We start from the raw sequence: 8988 nt of genomic DNA, 5'->3' as shown, positions 1-8988 counted from the left end.
AAACGGATAAAAAAATATTCATACTTATTACATGCGAGTATTTATTTAGACTATTAATTTATTATTTGTAATGAATTTTAACAAATCTTCATGGATAGGGATATTTTTGTCATCCCAACTCATAATGGATACATAATTATAGGTATTTTATGCTTCATAGGATGGCCGACCTAAGGGTATTGAAGTTTAGGTTTTAGGCTAAAAATATTTATTATTAATTTTTATTTAGTAAAAGGCTATTTTTATTTTTATTTTTTTTAATTATATTTTTAATTTTTATCTTATTTTTTAGATTTATTTTAATTTTTATTTATTAAAATATTTATTATAGATTTTTATTTTTATATTTAGATCAATTTGGTCATGTTAAAATAATGATCATTTTTAATTTGAAACATAATTTTGAATCAATTTTTTATTAATTCAAAACGTGAAACTTGTAGCATTATATTCATTCATATAAAAATTATAAAATTAAATTGACGTTTGAATCTAAAAGGGATATAAATATAATGAAAACTATGTAAAAAATTTATCTCATGAACAAGTAAAAAATAATGTGAAATTGGATTTTTTAAAATTAATTGTTTTTTAGACTTATTTTTATATGATTTTTATTATGTTTATGATAGTTTTTTGTTTGAATTGCATTTATTTTCAATAGCTTTCATGTAATTGAATCTATTGAGATAGATTTTAAGTCTTAAATCAATCTAAAAATGATTTAAAATTGTGTCTCAAAAGTGAAAAATAATAATTATTTCAAAGGGATCAAATCGATTTAAAATTAGGAAATAAGGAATCAAAATAAAAAAAATTTAAAAAGTAAAGAACTAAAATGAATTTTAAAAATAAGATAAAAGATTAAAAGTATAATTTAACCTTTTTTTTATAAAAAGGATTTGTAACTCTTTCCACCAATTCATATTTTATATCAAATTTTAACGATTCAACTATTAAATTAAAAATTCTTAATGTATAGATCAAGTTTGCAAATTTTAAAAAATTAAAAAATTATATAATATTTTATTTTATAAATTCAAATTAACATATCAAATATTTTTATGATTATTTAATGGTCGAATCATTTAAATTTGATATAAAATGAGTTATTGGGTGAAATAAATTTAAATAGATTTACTTATAAAGCTCTTCATATATATATATATATATATATATATATATATATATATATATATATATATATATATGAGGAGGGTTCAAACGACACCGGTGTAACTTTTACTAAGTGTATAAAACAAAATTGACGTAATATATACATTTTAAAATATACTAAATTATGAACACTTTGATTACCTTCAAGTTGTTGTTCAATTTTAACAAAATTTGACATATATGATCTAAGAGATATGAACTTTCAATCTAACGATTGGATTTTCAAAATTCACATTTAATATAAAGTTATTGAGCGGTGTATAAAATTTGACATATATGATCTAAGAGATATGAACTTTCAATCTAACGGTTGGATTTTCAAAATTCACGTTTAATATAAAGTTATTGAGCGGTGTAACACTTAGTAAAAGTTACACCAGTGTCATTTGAACCCTCCTCATATATATATATATCTAGAGGAGGGTTCAAATGATACCGGTGTAACTTTTACTAAGTGTTACACCGCTCAATAACTTTATATTAAATGTGAATTTTGTAAATCCAACCGTTAGATTGAAAATTCATATCACTTTATATGTGTATATCAAATTTTGTTAAAATTGAACAACAACTTGAGGTAATCAAAATGTTCATATTTTAGTATATTTTGAAATAAATATATTACGTCAATTTTGTTTTATAAAAATGAAGTATCAAATCATCTTGGATTAATATAAAATTTTGTATATATGATCTAAGAGTAGAGAACTTTCAATCTAACGGTTGAATTTACAAAATTCACATTTAATATAAAGTTATTGAACAGTGTAACACTTAGTAAAAGTTACATCGGTGTCATTTGAACCCTCCTCAGATATATATATATATATAGGAGGGTTATAATAACATTAGTATAACTTTTACTAAGTATTACACCGCTCAGTAACTTTATATTAAATGTGAATTTTGTAATAATCTAATCGTTAGATTGAAAGGTTTTTACTTTTATATTATATATACAAAATTTTATATTAATCCAAGATGATTTGATACTTCATTCTTATAAAATAAAATTGACGTCAATTTTATACATTCTTATTGAAATGTATATATTACGTCAATTTTGTTTTATGAGAATGAAATATCAAATCATCTTAGATTAATATAAAATTTGACATATATGATCTAAGAGATATAAACTTTCAATCTAACGGTTGGATTTTCAAAATTCATATTTAATATAAAGTTATTGAGCGGTGTAACACTTAGTAAAAGTTACATCGGTGTCGTTTGAACCCTCCTCTATATATATATATATATATATATATATATATATATATATATATATATATATATATATATATATATAGGAGGGTTATAATAACATTAGTATAACTTTTACTAAGTATTACACCGCTCAGTAACTTTATATTAAATATGAATTTTGTAAATTCAATCGTTAGATTGAAAAGTTCATATCATTTTATATGTGTATATCAAATTTTGTTAAAATTGAACAACAACTTGAAGGTAATCAAAGTGTTTATATTTTAGTATATTTTGAAATGTATATATTACGTCAATTTTATTTTATAAGAATGAAGTATCAAATCATCTTGGATTAATATAAAATTTTGTATATATAATATAAAAGTAAAAACCTTTCAATCTAACGATTAGATTATTACAAAATTCACATTTAATATAAAGTTATTAAATGGTATAACACTTAATAAAAATTACATCGATGTTATTATAACCCTCATCGTATATATATATATATATATATATATATATATATATATATATATATATATATATATTTGTAAAAAAAATGATAATATATACCTTCCTCTTAAAAAAAATGTTTACCTTCCTCTTAAAAAATGTTTCCCAATTGGCTTGAGGTGGTTGGTTGATATTAATGGTATACATTACTTTGGTACGAACAATTGAAGATTAGCTGTGTGGTGGGGAACCCAATTTTCACTTGTTTTATTTTATTTTTTGACGTGGATTAAATCCTACGGTATTTTTTTTTTTTTTTTTTTAAAGATAGGAAATATTATAAAGATAGTCTCAATAAAGACTGAACATAAGTCCTCATGTTTCTAATTATTATAACCTTTTCCCACTCAACCACTAGACTAACCCTAATGATTATTAAATCCTACAATATGCACACAATCTAACAGTCGCATTAGAAGAAAAAAAAAATTCAAGTATCAGATTAAGTTATATGTTTCCTTTTTAATGTTATATTTTTCATCTCTTTTTTATGTATATTTTAATAATATGATGAAAAAAATAATTATTATTTATAAGTATTATAAAAGTAATACCTCATTTTCATGTACATTTCTTTTTGACGTTTTTACTCTTTAACAATGATATATATATTTGTTAGTTACTAAATGATAAATAATATATTTATTAGTTATTAAAGGATAAATTTTCTAAACAAAATAACTCTTTACACAGTTTTTTAAAAACAAAGCAACTATTTGCCTATTTTTTCCACTCTTTTTTTAAAACTTTTTCTTATTTTTATTTTTATTTTTTAAACACAAAATATAAAGTATCTCATTTTTTCTAGTTTCTAATAAAAAATTAATTATAAAATTTATTTTTGTAAAATTATTATTTATTATTATCTATTTATTAATTTTAATTTATATAAAATAATTTAAGACGATAATTATCATACCGCAAATCTTGCATGGATACTAACTTTAATCTAACGTGGTGAATAAATCCAATGTAATTGTGATAGGTGACAACACGTCAAAATTTTATTAACATAAAATATAATAATAGTAATTTTCATTTTCTTTGCTACACTTGGTTTGCCTTCTTTCTCCGTTGGCTTTCCTTCTTCCCAACCTCCAAGGCCCACCTTTGCATGTCGCTCAACTGAGTATCATCATCGCTGCTCCAACCTTGCATCCACAATGCATATATAGCATTGTAGTGCCTCCAACAACAAGTTCACTTGCAACTACGATGCTCCCACCTTCGACACATCGTCAATCGATGGCTAAATTTGTGCGAAAATATAATCTTTTTGGAATTCAAATTCATGTTGCAATTCAATTTCAATTCATCCATTATCTAGACCTATAAGCAATTCATGAAAGCAAAATCATCAATCACAAGATAATACAATTCATCAAGAATAGTGCAACACTTTAATCAATTACTTAAATAACAACATATGCGCGCCTTGGGGCATTCACACTCAATTCAAGACACGTGCAATCAAAAATTGAGAAACAACCCCACTATCCACAATTTGATTTACACCCATAAAAAAAATAATTCACCTTCTTATACATGAAAAAATCTCTCATAAAGGTAAATGTGCAAAAAAATGATCGTCTCCTTAAGGTCCTGGTTCCTTCACAAGAGGCAAGAAAAAAATAAAATTGCTAAAATCCTATTTTGGTCCCTCATATTAATTGTTTGTTTCAATTTAGTCCCACTTTTATTTTTGGTTTCAATTTGGTCCCAAACTAATTAATTGGTTTGGGACCAAATTGAGACAAAAAATAAAAGTGAGACTAAATTGAAACAAACAATTAATATAAGGGACAAAAATAGAGTTTTTGCCAAATAAAATTGAACTAGATTAGCCTTAATAATAGACTCTTTTAGTTCACAAAAGGTTTACTAAGACTAAAGCCCAAAAGCTTAAAACAAAGTTTATTCACAAAACCTTTTTCTTTTACTTTTTTTTATGAACTTTTTTAATTAAAACTCATTTAAACAACCCATAATTCTACCAAAAATATTTAATTAAATTAATTTTTGTTTTATTTTTGAAAACTAGGTGTTACAATAAATAACCATTTTGTGTTTTCTAGTTCTTAGGTTATATATATCACCTCCTTGCTTTTATTTCGTCATGACCTTACTTGGTGTCTAGTAGCTAATGGATGGACATTGTCAACCTCTCACATTTGGATTACCCTAGGGATGGTGAGTGGACATGGACATTAGGGAAATGAAGCTAACTACATGAGAATTTTCTAAATAGTGTAACTATGTGGCATGAATCTCCTTATAATGATGACTCTAGAACAACTACACTGATGGAGCATTGTGTGTTAGTGAAGAATAAGAGCTTTTAGCATATGACTTATTTGCCTCACCTTTCCTTGGTCACAACATTTGAGTCTGGGGTTCAACTATTGGAGGGAGAGTTAGTGTAAGTCTAGATGTTGCTACTTCTACAACTATATTGAAAGAAAGTTCTAACCCTATTGGTTGAGGATTATGCATAACTACTAGGCTATTGTAGTTAGGTTTGCAAGGACTCCTAGAAGATCAATTCTTCCTCATGCTTTTATTTCCTCTTAGTTCGCTAGACCTTTAAAAGTCATTATCGACATCATGGAGTTGGTAGCCATAGAGGCGAAAACCAGTATAAATACAAGAGTAACGATGATTCCTCAAATTATTTTCCTAGTGATGGTGATCCTAGTTATCTTATGGGTCTTTGTGGTACTCTCGTTTGTTGTTATGATTAGAAGGATGAAATTGTAGTCCACAATGTTGTCTATTTATTTCTCCTTGTGTCATTCTTTTGGGCTAAAACTAGATGTTTCATTTGGGTTAATATACTTGTATTATGGTCTCATTTATGTTCTATAAACCTTAAGTACTTATTTAATGTTTGACTCAACATGCAAATCATTTTCCTTAAGTATCTTTTATTCAATCCCTTTCCCAAACTCTTTTTTATACATTGTTTATCATGTACCTCAAAAGATAGAATATACTATTTTCGTTACATGATATTTAAAAAGTCACAAAATAATTGTTTTTTAGTTATATATACGATCTATCATGTAGTCAAGGATGAGGCCATGGTGCGTGACAATTATTTCATGTTTACAAATGATTTAAATACATGTATACCATTCGATGTGCCTAAATCTAAAATCTAGGTTTACCTAATCGCAAACAAATTACTATTAATTTTGTCAAAAAGGACTTCAATAACGTATTCTAAATTAAAAGAAAAGTGAGTTCCTCTTAACAAACTAGGGTGTTACATTATGACATAACATCCCCTTTAACAAAGGAATGGAATTTGTCTCTTTCGATACGTGATAGCACCTTTAGCTTAAATGATTTTTACGGGTCCCCTTTGACCAGAGAAGCGTAAGTAGTAAAACAAGAGAAATGCCTCTCGAAATTTTGACCTCAAATATAACAATAGGACAGAAAAAGTCCCAAGATTTAAAAGAAGCTTATAATACTTATAAATATGTAATTTTCCCTAATGTTTATGGTGTACAGTCTAATTAAGAAGTAAATTGCAATGTTTTTAAAATTGACCAATTATTGAACTGGTCTAAATAGTGATTCAATGCTCAATGGTTGAACCATGATTAAAATAGTTGATGGGCATTTGTTCCCTTTGGAAGAAAAAGAACTAAGGGTGAAGGAAGGATGATAAAGATGGTTTAAAGAATTGTAGGGCATTTACCTTTATTTTGTAGGGTACCCTACATTTGGAGGTCTATCCTACCTTAAGGGCTCCTATTGTTATTTTACATTTTTAGTAGTCATTATATAAAATATTTTTTATCATGTATTTTAGATAAAGTAGTATAAGAATTTTTTTTCCTTGTATTTTTCTTTAAAGGTGTAATTAATAGTTTAGGGGAGGTGTAACTAACTTAGACCATAGACTTATTTGGGTTTGGATGGCGTACACATTTTTCTAACCCATTAGGGTTGGACATCTACCTACCTAAGCAAGTGGTTTGCACGTCCAAGCTTAGTGAACAAGCCATCCAAGCTTATTAAATAAGTCACATGGTCTTGATAGTGACATTTCAATAAACTAACCAAAGTAATCATTAGTCTAGTAATAATAATTAGGTTAGGTAGTTAGAGTTAAATTAAGCTAATTTAGGTTATTTTTAAACTAGGATTAGCTTAGCTTGCTCCATAAACTTCTAGACAACTAACTAAACTTCTAAAAAGTTAACAAGGATTGGTTAGCTATAAGTACAAGATATAGCTACCCCATGGTTAGTCTACCTTGCACCATAAGCCAACCAAACACCTATATATAGGATTTCTTTGTATTGGCTGAACTTTTAACTTTGAGTATTAATGAATTAAATGCATTTTTCCAAATTCTCTCAAAGCTTGTTTCTCTTCTTGAAACTTGTTCCATTTCTCTTATCCTCTCTTAAGTGTGGCAAGATTTGGAGAGACTTATCACTCCATAAGTGTGGTGTCTCCAAGGGGGCTCTTAACCTTTCCATGTGTGTTTGAAGATGACATCTAACACCTTTGGAAATCATTGAAAAAGCTAGGAGGAGACCAAGAAAGAAAAATCCATTTAAGGAACTTAGACAAGAAACTACATCAATCTAATCTCTCCAAAGGATTTTCTATCAATAGTGTTAGTAAAATAATAATAATAATAATAATAATAATAATACACTACAAGAAAATTGCCGTATAGCGACACACACCCTATAGTGACACAATACGTGTCACTAAAAATTACTTTTACCCACACAATAAATGTAATATATGTTGGTATATTGTTAAAGAGTGTAGGTATAGACTATAGTGACACACAAAATATGTTGTTAAATCTCATTCAAAATCAACACTAAAATTGTATGTAGCTATATGTCAAATAGGTATATACCTACATATATTATACCTATAGTGACACTTTTTGTATGTCACTATATGGAACATTTTTTGTAGTGATAATAATAATAATAATAATAATAATAATAATAATTATTATTATTATTATTATTATCATCATCATCAATACAAAATAATATTAAATAAATATAAACCACAATTTTATAATACTAAAAAGTTAAAATAAGTGTCATTTATATGTTCTTAACATTTAATGTATCAATAAAATTCCAAACTAAATATAATATAATACTTAACTTTAAAATTCTAATAAAATGTAAAAATATCCATTAATAATAACAAGTTTACATGTAGAATAAAAATATCAAATTAATATAATATAAATTATAAAAAACTAAAAAATAAAAAATAAAAAATAACTAAATGATTAAATTATATTTATAAAACAAGTATTAAAAGTAATTTATTCTATATTAATAATTTTTTATTAATTATGTATTTTTATTAAAAATAATTAAATTAAAATTAAAAATTAAAATTTTTAATTAGATTGGTTCAAACCAATTTGATTGATTCTACCAATTTTTCATTGATTTGTTACAAAATGATTTTTTAGCTAATTGAACCAGCTAGGACTGGTTCTCAATAAAACTGTCGGACCATCTAATTTGATCTAATTTAGTTTTATTAGTTTACACAATGAACAAAATAAGAAGAAATTAAGATACAAGAGAAGTTATTCATGTTTTGTTTTCTTAGGACATTTATGGTTCTTTTTATATTTTGAATTTTATGATGATTGTGTGAGTAAAATTTTATGTTTGTATTGAGTGTTCTTAAGTGAAATTTTACCTTTTTTTGTTGATGTTTGATAATTTTATTTATTAAAACACTAAGTTTTATTTTAAAGTTGTATACTAAATAATGTATGTGTGTTAGTAATGCTTTATTAGGATATTAATCACTTTAAAAATATATAAATTTAATTATTTTTCAAAATAAAGAAATAAATTCTTTTTATTATGTATGTGTGTATAAATAAGTAAAATTAAATATTGAATCATGCAAAATTATATAGATATATATGATCAGAGCTAAATTATATAACCTTGATTGAAAAATTATTATTTAAATATTTTAATAACTTTATAATTTATTATTATATTGGTGTAAGTATTTTATCAAAATGTTAATTTTCTATAATATTAAATTTTGTTTTCACAGAGA

Source organism: Cajanus cajan, chromosome 3 (genome assembly GCF_000230855.2).
Source record: "Cajanus cajan strain Asha chromosome 3, NIPB_CcT2T_4, whole genome shotgun sequence".
NCBI lineage: Eukaryota > Viridiplantae > Streptophyta > Magnoliopsida > Fabales > Fabaceae > Cajanus > Cajanus cajan.
The sequence above is the reverse complement of the archived record's forward strand: the minus strand, read 5'-3'. Positions refer to the sequence as shown.